Source organism: Pinus tabuliformis, chromosome 8 (genome assembly GCF_031772625.1).
Source record: "Pinus tabuliformis cultivar Carrire ecotype Pingquan chromosome 8, CPIR1, whole genome shotgun sequence".
NCBI lineage: Eukaryota > Viridiplantae > Streptophyta > Pinopsida > Pinales > Pinaceae > Pinus > Pinus tabuliformis.
In genome coordinates this window covers 55,841,478-55,857,143 of record NC_142294.1, presented here as the reverse complement: position 1 = coordinate 55,857,143, position 15,666 = coordinate 55,841,478, and the positions used below count along the sequence as shown (strand labels likewise).

At 37.6% G+C, this 15,666-nt stretch overlaps 1 long non-coding RNA gene and 1 pseudogene across 1 annotated transcript; both read right to left on the bottom strand.

The window, feature by feature from the left end:
- Positions 1–3,200: 3,200 nt before the first annotated feature.
- LOC149234119 (uncharacterized) lies at positions 3,201–4,789 on the bottom strand. The gene is made up of 2 exons (XR_016246067.1): positions 4,320–4,789; positions 3,201–3,818 (listed from the first exon to the last, which is right to left on the bottom strand). It is a non-coding gene; the product is annotated as an uncharacterized LOC149234119 (long non-coding RNA).
- Positions 4,790–6,953: 2,164 nt separating this feature from the next.
- Positions 6,954–15,666, bottom strand: part of LOC149234118 (putative apyrase 7 pseudogene) — a 111,125-nt pseudogene continuing 102,412 nt past the window's right edge.

Below are 15,666 nucleotides of genomic sequence, written 5' to 3'. Positions count from 1 at the left end.
AATTATAATTCAATGGTGCTGGCTTGGGCATTGATTTTGAGAATATCATCATTCAAATTCAAAATTCAAGTAAGCAACCTGCCTACTACTGCCTACTCTTTCCGAATCAAAAAGGGAAGTTATTGGTTTTTTCTCATTTCAAGGATAATCTGTGTTATGAACTCACAAAGAGTTTATTATAGATAATAGAATTTTTCGTCCAATTTCTGTGTTGCAGGGTTTTTTTCTTTTCTTTTCTTAGTGCTGTTCCCTGCAATTGGAAGTTATATTGAGTGGTAGATTCATCGTAACTGCTATGTATTAATCATGGATAGGGATCATTATGAATAATATGTACATGTGCATGGGAAATGATAAGCTCTTGCTGCTTGCTCTATTAATGATGAAGGGAAAGCGTGAACTTTCACAGGAAGTCCTCAATTTTTGGAATATTTGATGGCGTCTAAGCTGGCGGTAGAGGATAACTTTGACTTTCTCCATCCATGGCACTGAAATTCTATCTTCGCACAGATTTTCCTAAAGCTAGAATCTCATCAGAAAGCCTTTTCAACCTTAAATTTCCGATAAAACTTTAATGCTCTTAAACTGTTTAGGTGTGCGTATTATATGACTTGGAATTCTGAAACTGAGTTTAACTTGAGAGATTTTGAACCAGAACTCCTTGATGTGTCAGTCTTAATTATTCAAAATCATTGAAATTGGTACATCCAGGAATTTTACGAAGTAAAGATGGAATTGTACCACTAAGTAAGATAAAACAAGATGGATTTCTGCGACGAATTAATAGATCAAAACATCATAATGAGAGTCCATGAACTCATGGGTATCTTAACGTAGATAAAACTGAGTGAATGAGGAAACTTGCAGGCATAAAGTAGAAACCTGAGCTTAGAGAAGCCAAAAAGCACAGTAGATTTTGGAATAGAAATAAGCTTTCCTATTTTGGGTATTCTAAGATATCTGTTTTTGTATTTGAAAAATCTGGTGACGTGGAAAATTTATCTCGACACCAGACTTGTGACTGAATTTTGATAATGTTGGTCTGTGATGAACAATTGAAAGGCTACAGTCCTTAATGTGAATAACCTATGCAAAATTATCTTTAACTGCTTCAATATAAATGAGTTCCATGGCCTTACAAGAAGGAAAAGTGTTTGATACCAACTTGACAACTTCTGATAAAAACAGCATACATGATACAGTACAGAAAATCATACAAAATATTAAGAGTTCAAAAAGAGAATTTGTTGGTGGAAGTACTCTGGTAGAGGATCTCGATGCTGAAGGTGCACTCAAATATCATAGAAGGAAAAGCAACCGAAAAAATCCCAAGTACTTTCAGAAAAGAAAACTTGTTGCTGGAAAGAGCAAATCTACATCTTCAAGATCATTCAAAATATACCAGGGATTTACCGATGAAAACCATCCTGCAGCTCTGAATTCCTTCCATGAGTTTACACTGCCTGTAGATGAAGATGATTTTTCATTGATTAGTTCTCCCGCTAATACTTGCAAAGAAGAAAGCTTCGAACTTGTTTTAGATGACAATGGGGCTTATACTATAGACCCTTACATTGGGCCTTATGACCATAAAACTTTAAGGGAGGAAAATCTGCAAAACAACATCGACATACAAAGAAATGTTGAAGAGTTTGGGGGTTGTCAAACAATTTCAAGAAATGGATGCAGACTTCCTTGGTCCTGGTCTAGAAGGCGAAATGGTAGAGGTAAAAAATTGAAGGGCATCAGAGGGAAGAGGTTTTCATGTGGTGTGCTGGTTACCAATAGGAGAAAATCACTCTCTGATTCTGCTAGTACTCTGCACTATCAAGAACCTATTCAATTTGAATATGTTACGGATTTTTCTTCCTCGGATTGCTCCTATTCAAAGGATGAAACCCCATTGGTCAGATCCCCCCCCCACACGAATGTTTTAACCTTGGACTCGCCTCTGGACGATTATGGTGATTCTCCCCATGTAAACAACAGACGTTTCAGTGAGCTAGATCTCCATCCTCTCATCAAAACTCATCACAGGACCAGAAAGTCAGGGATTAGTGAATATGAGACAGAGGAGGAATCCTTACAGATGAGGACTAACGAAAACATGTTAGTGAATAGAAGCTTGAGTCAAAAGTACAGTCCCAAGTCTTTCGAGGAACTGGTTGGGCAGAGCATTATTGCTCAAGCTCTTTCCAGTGCAATTAACAAAGATAAGATTGCACCCTTTTATCTTTTTCATGGGCCCAGAGGTACAGGGAAGACATCTGCTGCAAGAATATTTGGTTTTTCTTTGAATTGCATGGCTGATTGCAATGCAAAGCCCTGTGGAAATTGCAACGGGGGAAAGAATAAGAATAAAGAATAAGAAAGCTTTCGCCAACAGAGAACGAGAATGCCGAGGAGCCATGAAATGAGTGACCACAAAGTAGAGCGATCAAGTGAAGAACTGGTGTGAACTGGTGTGAATATTCGGCTCACTGTGTACCATGGGTTTTCTGTCACCTTCTTCACCGCCGAATGGATGGACGGCTCTCCTCACCACACCCTGCCATCTTCGTCAAGGGACATGATCCGCTTCATAGAGCTCCCTGATGTTCACATCGAAGGGGATCGAGGCGCCTCAGATTGCTGTCCTCTCTCATCCATCCACAGACCCTTGGCCTCTCTTCGGTGACGCTTGGTTTCTAAAAAGGCCGATGATCTAATGGTTGGAGTTTATTCCATTGTCTAACAATCGATCTAAGGGCCCATAACCAAACACCGCGGCACGGAGGGGAGTTCCTCTCAGAGGGAATGCCTTACGGCGTAATTACGGTATTCCAACCACTATTTTCTGCCATTTTGGCTCCGAAAAATGACATTTCCTAAATTTAAGATCAATTTTCTTTCCTGATTAAAAAATTGAATGATATAAATCAAGTACATTGTTGTAATAATTATTTGCCATTGGTATAAATTTAAATAGTCTAAAAGGTTTGGAGACTAATTGAATCCTATGAACTTGGAGTTTGACTATTAAAGATAACACATGAATGAACTGCCAATGAACTGTGTTCAGAATCTTCCTTTTAACCTCTGAAAAGTAAAGAAACTTTACACTGCCAGGAAACAACACGGGTCCCAAGAGATTTCGAAATTTCCAAAAAGAATAAAATGATAACTCTATAATATGACATTTGGCTGTCAGCGACCTGAAGTTGAAAAAAAAATGTTATTTAAAATGCATTTATGTTACAAATATCCATCAAAGACGCTAAGCGAGATGAATATGCTAACATTACAGATAAAATTAACAAGATCCAACCATCCGCCAAAATGTAGAGAGACCAAAAATACAATTCGCAATATTTTAGTATATATTTCAGTTGTGTTGTAGGGATCTCCCCTCAATACATAAAGAACCAGCCCAGAGATGCTGCATAAAGCTACACTCGCTTAACAAGTTGATATTCCAGATTCTCCTGTAATGTACACTTTTGAGAAAAGCACAGCCTTTCTCTAAAATCTATATACAGCTTCTAGCCATCACAACTTGACGACATGGCTCTCTAAAACTGATAAACTGAGATCTTCTCTTGATTGTGATCGTCGACTCTGCAACCGCATTTGACCTCTGTGAGGCGTCCACAAGGGTCCAGTATCAGTTTGTATTTGCCCCAAATTGCTTGGAAAACACAATCCAACTGACACAGTTGACTGGTGCTTGAGAGAATCAGCATGTTGCACACTTCCACCCGCAAGGCTTTGCGCAAGTCCAAATGGTTGCTGACACCCTGAATTTGAAGGGCTAAGTGGTATCTTTGCTCTTCCATCCCCTGAAAATAATGAAGAAAAATAATTCCAGTTACATTACAGAATATGATGCTTGGGAAAACACAGACAGAAATCATATACAATTTGCAACATCATGATTCATAACTGTTTTAATTTCATTTCAAGGAAGAATAAACAACATTATTAGAATTACATGACAAATGAATTTGGAAGGTTTCCTGTGATGAGATCAATAAAGTAGATACAAAATCCTTCTTGTAAAGTAAAACTAAACAATAGAAATCTTAATGGCGACCACATGAATTTCTATCCCATCCAATCAGGATTAGTAGACTGAGCATGTTATTAAAAGAAGCAAAGCTTCTCCCCCGAACCACTTATAGGGAAGGCAGTTTCACAACACATGAGACAGAATAAAATGGGGGAAACTAGTTGAAGGATCAAAGCACCAAAGACAATAGAAACAGATCTACAAACTGTAGTCCTGGACTTAAATTTCAGTTCAATGATAATACATGAGAAGAGTAGAACATGCAGCCTACCTCCTACAATGGATGTCAGCCCATCCCCTAGAATTGCCTTATTTGATCCTTTTTTAGTTTTTTATAGTAGCTTCAACCACACCAGTTAGCAATTCTGGAAATGAGTTCAAACAACTTTAGGAAAATGGAAAAGAAGAGATGAAATTCCTCATTGTAAATAAATGTCAGTTGCATCAGAACCAAGCCCATAAAAAAAGAAATCCAATCAGATCCAAAACGTATCCATGTTTACAGTATGTGTAAACAAAGCTAAAGCTTTTGGAGAGATGCAAAAGTGGTGAACTTCTATTCGATCCTTGCTAATTCTGTCCATGATATGAACAACTTCCCCATATAACTCCGTTTGTCAAGAATAACTTAGAGCAATGCCTTTGGAGAAAAAAGGAAATGATAAGCAAATAATGAGCATGTAAGAGGTTGGGGAAAGTTAAGCCTAGATCACACGGGAAACACATTCAACTTGAGTTTGTCACCATGTTGTTGGTTATCCCCTGGATTAACTACCTACGAAGGTGCACTGTCTTCGATATCTCTTGCATGTAAAATTTTCCCTCAATTTCCAGGATCGAAGAAGTATGCATTGTATTAAATTATAACCAAAATTGGAATCAAACTATTCTAATGTTAAAAACTTCTTCTGAATGTCACTCATCAGAAAAGGAATGCATTGCCATGGATCAGTGGCCAATGAAGAGGAGCATAAAAAAAATAGTGACAAGCATGATCTGCAATGTTACAATTGATGTTATAGCTCAGATCTTTTTGACACATTTCACAAGCAGGGAACAAGGAAAGAATCCTAAGCATATGACCAGAAACAAGGGTCAACTAAGATGCCCTAAGGCACATGCCAAGAAACGTGTTGGTGTGAAAACAGAACTAGAGAGGACACTCCTTTGTGACCAGATGCTGAAAAGAGTCATGGCTATGCAGGTTAGCCCAGTAGCAAATTTAGGCACTATGGATCTGGTCTTGAATAGAAAAAACGAAATAACTAATTGCTAGATTCCTGTTTGCATATTAAATACAAGGGGTGAAAAACATATCATTAATAATTTCTCAGTACTACAAGGTACCTCCAGGGAAATACACTTGCTGTTTCTTCAATTTGGTCGCTTCTTTAACATAGTTACGACACATACTAATGACCACACAACATTTCAAATTCAAGTTAGCCTCTTTTCCTAAATGACTATCTCGTCCGTAGAAAAGATCAGCTCTATAAACTCTATTATAAAGTTTATTAAGGAACACACACATGGTATGACTTCTACATTTGAGAAATATGTGTGTTTTATAATTAAACAAGCTTTGGGAAGTATCCTGTGTACAGTGTTAAATATTTTATATTTGCTTTAAGGAAGGCATGCTTTTTGAAATTCATGGAATCTCCAAATGTTTCATTGTCCACTTTGACTGTTTGACATAATCCAACAACGTCAACGATATCATGTAGAATGTCATCGAGTATCCCATTCTTCATATCCACAGTTCTTGACTCACGCAAATGGTGCATCAAAGGCACTTGGTTTCATCCTTGTGAACAAAGCATCCAGGAAGGGAGGCACCTCAGCTCACTTGGAATCCCAGAAACCTGATTATGAGGAAACATTAGATGCAGCCACAATGCCACATTATAATATACCCATTTTCCACACAATACTGCCATAGGTGTTCCCAATCATCTGAAACACTTCATAGACTTTAAACCTGTTCTGCATTTAATTGTGTAGTAATCACAAAAATGAAAAATGTGGAACAGCAATAGCCAAACATATCAAGAGCCCATGAGCTTTTAGTCTTGAACAGCTCATGACCTGAGGATGCCTCTTCTGTGGTTTTACCCTTGTTGAGATTAGTGGAACATGAGAAAATTAATTGACATCCTCAACGGGAGTGAGCTGACTTTATTCCACATACTACAGGTTCACATGTACAGATCCTTTGTTGTGTGTTATTTTTTCATGGAACAAATCATCATCATGAGTATAGTTACAGAAATTATAAACTATTGCTAATACTCAGCTGAGCACTAGTCCAAACTAATCGTATTAATCTTCTCAAAACCTTTGGCAAACCAAAGACAACCAAGCATGGCACTCAAGCAACAAGCACTTGTAAATTCAATAAGAAACTTAAGTGAAAATTTTATGCAAAAACAGGGGAATCAACATTTCTGTAACCACGGAGGTTAAAAACTTGACATAAGCATAAGATGCAGCGAAGAGTAATAAATGCATAGCCTCTGAAAGAAAAGAGAATTAAAAGGCAACATAAACACAAACATATAGAGGCAGATTGTCAAGTGAGTGAAGGAAAAGAAAAATGATCAATTAAGATTATTCAATTGGTAAAATAAGTTTTTTCTGAGTTAAGGATTCTGTGATGTGAATAACTTTGATTAATTTTTTTTGGATCCATCACACTGAGTTTTTTGAGTTGATATTTGGAGGCTTCGAGCCAGCAAGTGTTTGTTTTTGAGTCCTGATGGTGAGCCACTCTGGCTGGATCAAAATGTCAACTCAAAAAACTCACTGTGATGGATCTGGAAGAATTTAATCAAAATGGCAAAAAAACTGTTGAAGATGAATAATTTAAAGTTTCAGTTACAGAGCTTACCAGAACGATTTGGAGAAATTCCATTACCGATGGAACAATGCAGCACCTAAAGTCCAAGTAATGCTACCAGACCCCACAACTACTTGTTGCTCCTTCAATTGCAAACCATCTCTCAGGAGTGATACTATATATGGAGCACGAAAACAATATTGTTCTATAAAAGGCTGTGGAACAACACTCCGCTCAGCATCTTGCCAAGTTTTAGTGCAGAACTCCCGACCCTTCTCTAGAACATCATTAAATGAAGCAGCAGCAGATAGATTAAAAAACTTGAACACAACAAAGAAACCTGACATAGCATAGAATTGCCCTTGAGATTGTTGCTGCTGATCACTGATAGCACAAGGATGTTGTTTGCAGTCTGTCCCTGCCCCCGAATGTGACCATTCAGAGGCATTTATGGTTGATTTCGCTAGAGCTTCACATTCTTCCCAGTTGGGCTCACCAATCAACTCAAGCCCTACTCGAGATTCTTCTTTACTTATGTCTCTTCCACCAACCAGAGGACTTCCATTCTGGAGTAAGAAAGAACACTGAGAACATGAGTATTGCTGTCTATAACCAGCATGTATGCAAGGATGATTGAGATGCAACTGACCACCAGAGAATTTCCCACTGTCTGTTTTTAAATTTTTTCTGAGTAGAAGTACAACGGACTTTTCAAAGGCATCATTTAGGCCATAACCTGTAAGAGAATATGCATTTAGATGGCGTTCCATTGTTCCAATGGTCAGATTCAAGCCATATTTAGATTCAAATGTCACCTGTAATGAGGAACCCCCTAAGTCAAGTGCACCAAACGTCTCCAGAATCGGCATATTCTGCAATCTACCCATCATATAATTAAGAGCTACCCATCCATAGTAAGCCTCTTCTACCCCAGTAATTATCCTAACCCAGTTTCTTCGACACATAAATGGAGATTCTTCTAGAATTGACCATGCCTTGTCCAGGATCCATTCTGAATCTGAACTTGGCATCCTGCGAAGCCCTGCTGTGGCCAAAAGGAAAAGAGGGCTATTTTTATGAGCATGAGCCGGTATTTGCTTTTCAGCCCACTGGAGCAGTGGTTCCATGGCTGACCTCAACCCTGATTCATTGTGTAAAAGTTTATCAAAACCAGGTTCAGTTTCCATGCGATGATAAGCTCGACCATTCTGTTGCCTTGACTTGCCATCAGTACCTTCAGGAAATGGGCGCAGCACCATTGGAAGACTCCCTTGATGCTTGCCATCATTCCGCACCCACTCATACACATAAACTCGGGTACCAGTGCTCCCACAGTCCAAAACTATAGAAAAATGTGATGCCTCTGTACTCCGATAAGATTTTAACCAACCAAATCCCGCAATGATCAGAATTAAAAGCATTAAGAGAAGTAAAAACCCAACAGCCACCTTTAACCAGCATTGTTTTCTCAATGGTGTTGAAGGTAGGCCCTTCTCCTTTGAAAAGCTAGTGCCTCCTCCTGTGCCCTCCCTTATCGATGAAGGTTTTGTTCGAAGAATACCAGCACCACTCAAGGCTAAATCCCCTTCTTCAGAACCAACCTTGCGGTATGTTGAGAAGTCTTGGAGAGACGATGAAAGCCGCAGGCCACCTGTCTTTCCATAACCTGCCCATGCAGACCTGAAGGGTGAAGCTAAGGGCGGCAATGCAGAAGATGAAACAGAAGAGCCAGAAGCTGATGAAGATGCAGAGAAATGACTCGCCGATGATCTAATGGTTGGAGTTTATTTCATCGTCTAACAATCGATCTAAGGGCCCATAACGAGACACCGCGGCCCGAAGGGGAGTTCCTCTCAGAGGGAACGCCTTACGGCGTAAAAATTATTTCTACCTGGAATGAATTTGTTTCTGCCATCAAAAAAAAAATTCTATCCTCTAGCTTATATGTAACAAGCAATGATGAGTTGGCAAACTCTTCGCTAATTAAAGGGCCAAAGTGTACAAAGTTATACCTAGGAATTTAGAAAAAGAGCTTTAACTCTAGGCATATCTCTAGACTCACCTAAAACTTTGTTGAAGTATATAGGTGGTCTGCATAGCTATTTGAAGCACACCATTCTCATGTTTAATCCCACTAGCCTAGATGATGTATTAGTTCAGGCTACACATCTACAAGCTAGAGGCAAGAATGTGAACCTAGAGATTGGGGGATCATCAAAACCCTCTGCAAGCAAGAACAAGGAAAAGAAGAAGCTGCATTGGAAGGAGAGGAAGACAAATGTTGTATAGGAGGACAAACCTTCATGTGCTCATTGCAAGAAGGATGGATACGATGATGAACACTACTGGTCTTTGCATCCGAAGTTGAAACCTAAGAAGTTTGGTAGTAAGAAGAAGAAGACTATTGTTGCTATTCAGAAAAACTTGGGGTCAGACTCAAGTGATGAAACAATAGTCACAGCCACAAGTATAAAAAGTAAATATTCTAAAGAATCTACAAGTAATGCTGCACAATCTATTGATAATGAAGATAATGAGACGAAAAGGCATGAGCTTTTTCATATTAGATTTATTTCCAAACACCAAAATATTGATACTTTATTTGATAGTGGATCGCAAGTAAGCCTGACTTCTGAAACAATTGTAAAGAAGTTGGGATTACTAACAACACCTCACAAGAAGCCATATCCATTAGGTTGGGCATGTGATAAAGCAAAGCTACAAGTGACTAGACAATGTAAACTTAGGTTTTCTATTGGGTCAACATTTGTAGATGAGGTTGAGTTAGATATAGTTCCCTTGGATATATGTGGTATTGTTTTAGGAAGTCATTACTTGTATGATAGAAAAGCCATTTCTATAGAGCTGAAAATAAGTATCAACTCACTAAATATGGAATAGAATATATTGTAAGAGCTCATAAACTCAAAAAAAACTATTCTCTCATAAAATCAGGGTAGATGAAAATAATTGTAAATTCATGCAAGAAATTTTTACTAATGGTTGTAAAGGAAAAGAACACAGGGTAAAACCAATATATTTGAAGGATGTGATGCTAAATAGAAAGTTGATTTAGTTAAAGTTGTTTCAGAATATGATATCCTATTTCAAGAACCTAGAGGTCTGCCACCCAAAAGGGAAATAGTACATGATATTGATTTGTAGCCAGATGCTACATTATCTAACATCGGAATGTACAGGTTATCTGCTTTAGAGAATGCAGAGATCAAGAAGAAGGCATAGGAGCTGGTCGATAAAGGGTTCATAAGACCAAGCACATCGCCATGTGGATCTCCAATCATACTGGTGAGAAAGAAAGATGGTTTGTGGAGGATGTGCATTGATTATAGAGAACTGAATAAAATAATGATCAAGAATTGTTATCCTCTTCCTCGCATTGATGATCTATTAGATCAGTTGAAAGAAGCAGTTTAATTTTCCAAGTTAGACTTCTGTAGTGGCTATCATTAGGTCAGAGTGAATAAGATGCATGGAAGACTGCTTTCAAGACAAAGTAAGGGCTTTATGAATGGTTGGTTATGCCTTTTGGCTTAACTAATACTCTTGCCACTTTCACGAGAGTTATGAACGATGTACTCAGACATTTTATTGATGATTTTGTAATTATATATTTAGATGACATTCTTGTTTTCAATAAAACACGTGAAGAACATTTGAAGCATGTAAAGCAGTTTGTAGACGTTTTGAAAAGAGAAAATATCTATGAGAAGTTATCAAAATGTGAATTTGTAAAAACATCTTTAAATTATTTGGGTCATATTGTAGGGGGTGGTGAATTGAAGATAGATCCCTCTAAGGTTGAAGTCATTGTGAACTAGCCTAAACCCAAATTTGCTACAAAAGTTAGGAGTTTCCTAGGAGCAGCACAATATTGGAGAAAGTTTATTGCTAACTTTTCCTCGATTGTAGCTCCCTTACATGCTTTGATAGGATTGAACAAGGTGTTTCAGTGGGGAGGAAAACAATACAAAGCCTTCGACACCTTAAAAGAAAAAATTAATACAACACCAGTACTAGTACTGCTAGATCTTCAACAACCATTTGTGATTAAAATAGATTCCAGTGACTATGCCATGGGAGCAGTGTTGATGCAACACGGAACCCATATGTTATCGTTCTGAGACATTTACTTCTGCAATAGTTAATTATCCCACATATGATAAAGAATTGTATGCATTAGTACAGAGCGTGAAAAAGTGGAAACATTACCTAATGGGCAAGGAAACAATCATACATACAGATTATCAACCACTTCAATATTTGCACTCACAAACTAAATTGCAGCAATCAAGAAATTATAGGTGGATGGGTTTTCTACAACAATTTCATCTTGTCATCAAATATAAGAAAGGCATACACAATAAGGTTGCAGATATGCTATCAAGACCAATCATAAATGCGTCTACTATACTTAAGCACAACTCAGTAATGCATGAAAGCTACATTGAACAATATGCTCAAGATGTAGATTTTAAAGAGGTATCTGCAACTTTAAGTCATGGAAAGAAAGTAGAAGAATTAGATTATTATGTTAAGGACCAACTCTTATATCATTTGGGAAAGTTATGCATTCCAGAAACTGAAAGAGTTAACATAATCTAAGAAGCACATACTTCTCTCATATCAGGTCACTTTGGTGTAAGTAAAGCAGTTTCACAATTGCAAAGGTTCTGTTATTGGACAAGAATGCATGAAACCGTTTCTAGATATATTAAAGGGTGTACTATGTGTGCTAAAATAAAGCCTATTAATAGAAAATTAGGCTTGTACAACCCATTTCCAGTTCCTTCACGTCCTTGGGAAAGTGTTTCCATGGACTTTCTTGGGGGATTGCCAAAATTGAGAAAAGGTCATGACTATTTGTATGTTATTATAGATAGGTTCAACAAAATGTGCATTTTGATACCTTGTAACAAGCATGTTACAACTGAACAAAAAGTGAAGTTGTTCTTTCAGCATGTATGGGTTCATTTTGGGTTACCCACTTCTATTGTGTCTTATCGAGATTCCTGATTTGTTGGGAAGTTTTGATCAAGTCTATGGGATTTGATGGACACCAGATTGAAGAAGAGCACATCATTTCATCCAGAAACAGATGGTCAAACAGAGGTGGTCAAAGGACAATGATCCAATTGCTTAGAGGCTATTGCAACAAGCATCCCAAGCTTTGGGATGAACCTTTGTGTTAAGTGCAACATGCTTACAACTGTGCCAAGCACTCTTCTACTCAAAGATCTAATTTTGAGACTTGTTTTGGTTTTATACCAAAGTCTCCCTTGGATTTTGTCTTTAGTAAAGACATAGTAGTTGATGGACACAATGATGTGGACAAAGCAACCAAATTCATTGAACAGATCCAAGAAATTCACCAGGCAGTGTAGGAATAGCTGGAAAGAAGCTAGGACAAGTACAAGGCAAGGCATGACAAGCATCGAATTGAGCATAGCTTCCAAATTGGTGATCAAGTCTAGTTGTACATCAACAAAGACAGAATGAAAGGTGAATGTAAGAATATGAAACCAATAAGGCATGGGCCTTTCGATATACTTGAGAAAATTGGTGAAAACAATTTTTTCCTTGATATGCCAGCTTATATGCATATATATTCAGTCGTTAATGTAGAGAACTTGAGACTGTATGAAACTTCATTGATTGAAGATCCCGAAGAGCAAAGTCAATTGCCTTATATTGATGATTTGTTGCCTGAATATCTCAATGAGTTGCAGGAAGACACAGTTCTGGATAGGAAGGTGAGAACTACGTGCAGAGGGGATGTTGAGTACCTGAGAATCAGGCTCAAAGGTTCAAAACCAAGCAGTGCATGACGGATAAAGATTGGACAAGTGACGAAGCTATATCCTCACTTGATCGATGCTCAAAAACCAACTTTTGGTGGTCCAAAAGCTTTTCAGTGGGAAGGCATGATCCAAAACGGATCCTAAAACTCTTTAAGTCTTTCAAAACTTAAACACTATCACAAAGGATAAACCTTCAATAATGGCAGAAAACACTATCAGATGGGAAAAACACGTATAAATGGTGAAAACAGAGCCTATCGAAGGCTAAAACAACAATTCACAGGAGTCGTTGGATCTGGCTGATCAATGGTCCAGATCTAATTGGCATATCGCAATCAGAGGCAACAAGCGGAGTCTATTGGAGGAGACCTTATGGGAATCGTGATAGTGATCAGTGTGATTAAATGAGAGTCGTTGATCAAGCACGCAGATCAACAACCTAGATTTACCCATGCTATTGCATCGCTAATATACATATGGAAGGACTTACTCGTGGTTTGAAGGATTGGCGATATACGATTGCGATATATTGCATCGCAATATCACATCGCAACTATGTAAGGGGTACATGCAACATGCGATAAAGCTGGACTCGGAGGGTTTTATGGATGCGAATATATATATTTTGAGTTCTGGAAAAAAGGGTTTTTCTATGTAATTTCACATTTTCGTTAAATAAATGAAATACAAAGGAAATGCGCCTGGAGAAATAACATAGAATCGAAAGGTTTATACATGCAACTATAAATATTTTGAGTTCCTTAATGAGTGGGATTTTGGGTAGGCCTCAAGCGGTAAGTGGTATTGGATGGGCTCTGCCCGATCCCATACACTGTTCGACACGTGGCTTGGCACCGGAGAGAGAAAACTGCCTTTTTGGGCGGGTAATCCCCGTATGCATAAGCCGCCCAAAAATGAATATCAATCGTTGAAGCAAAGATCAGCCAGAACAACGTGGACTTGCGATAGTGACCAAAGGCGGATCCGAAAGGATTATAGGGTGGATTAGAAGATTTTTTGAAGTCCGATAGAAATAAATTTCGTGTGTTTTTAGTGTATTTAAGAGTTTTTGTCTTCTTAGTGTATTTATCTATGTAAACAGAGAAATGACTATTTTGGGATTTCAAATGCACCGATGGTCCCTTCTGTTTAAAAACAGGTGGCCACCATACCTAAATACGTTACAACATGATTGGTTAATATTCAGAGGGGATTTGAGCGGACAAGCCAGAAAGCCCGAAAGGGGAGGCGAATAGACAAGAACCTATAGGCTTAAAAGCCAGTTAGTGGCAGAGACAGGGCAAGGCAGTGTTGAGACAGAGAGAAAACAGAGACAAAGAGCGAGAGGGAGAGTATGTGTACTCAAAAAGACTTGAGGGATTCAAGTAAACCCCTGTTGCACTAAGTAATATAGGCAAATCTTTCACATGAGTCTGTAATACCTTAATATTAATCTAAGATCTTGTTTTCAAATCATGTGTTGACCTGTCAACTCAACCAAGTATGTAAGGGAGAGGAGAAACACTTAAAAACGAGCATATTAAATTTAGTTCTCTTTCAAATACCTTCAACAAGGAACCAACCTCTCTTGCAAATATAATAAGTTGATATCCCTCTTCCACCTTCAAAATAAATAAGTTCCTTTCCACATTTTATTATTCACTAAATAAAAAGGTGAAGACAAAGTATTCCTGTGCAGAGAGGTGAATTCCCTGAGGTGACTCTGTCATGGTACTGACCAGGCTCATTGTAAGTAGAGAAACACCATGGGATGTGCTTATGAAAATCTTAGTGTTGGGAAATTTAATTGCTTAAATTGCTTTCATTAAATTATCAACCAGGGATACTCGTAAGCCTGTGATGATGCCAACAAAATATATGCAGGAGTAGGCAACTAAATCTATGTCTAACTAAATGATTTTTTATTCAATATAATATGCAAGGGAAGAGGCTCCTAATTGAGTATGTCATGGTTGTCCTTCCCTACATTATTATAGATTGAAAAGAAAGCATTGATTACATAAAACCAAAAACTTGAAATAAATACAAGAGAATGAAATTTAATTTTTGTTTAGATTCAAATAGAGAGAGAGACTAACTTGGTCCCTTGATTGTCCCCTCGTATACTGATCCAAACTAAACTAAGATTCATTCATAAGCATAAGAAATGAAATAACTTGAAACTTAAAAGAAAAAGAATGAATTCCAATTATCATGCAAATCAAATAGAGGGGAAGCCTAACTTAGACCCTTGGTTGTCTACTCATGTGCTGATAAGATTTTAATTTAAAACCCATTCATCAATCTAAACAAATCCTCAAACATCTAGGAAATTAAATGAAATAAGATCTATTATGAGATAAAATGTTTCTTTGATCTTTTCAGAGTGAGCTCAATTCTCTTAAGAACAAAGTGACAAGGTATTCTATAAATTCATATACTACATTAACACAAATTATGTCTAAAACTATAGAATGGAAATTTATGTAAATGAAGCTTTATTCTATTCCATCATAAGTTGGATACATGCTCCAAGAGTCCTCCTTTTGGAATGGAGGAGGTGCTCCTATTTATACAAAATGTTAAGCAACTAACTCGTTAATGGGGATCCACTAATCCCTCATATGGTTACAACCAATATGAGACACATATTCTTTTATCCATGATTTTCTCCATGAGATATGCTTGACCCCTATCCCAAATCTACTTCAAATCTTCAAGAGAATTCGAATTTGAGTCTTGAAGGCCACATAAGAGTATTTTGGAACCTTCCAAATCACCTACACATGTCACCAAACTCATTCCACCTTTAGGTATAAGCAAATAATATTATTTTTCTAACTTTTAATCATAAATTCACTTTAAATGAATAAAATAAATAACTTTGGAAAATGAAACTATGAAACCATATGGTAATGAAAATATAATGATAATGTGATGAAATGAGGTGACAAAATGAG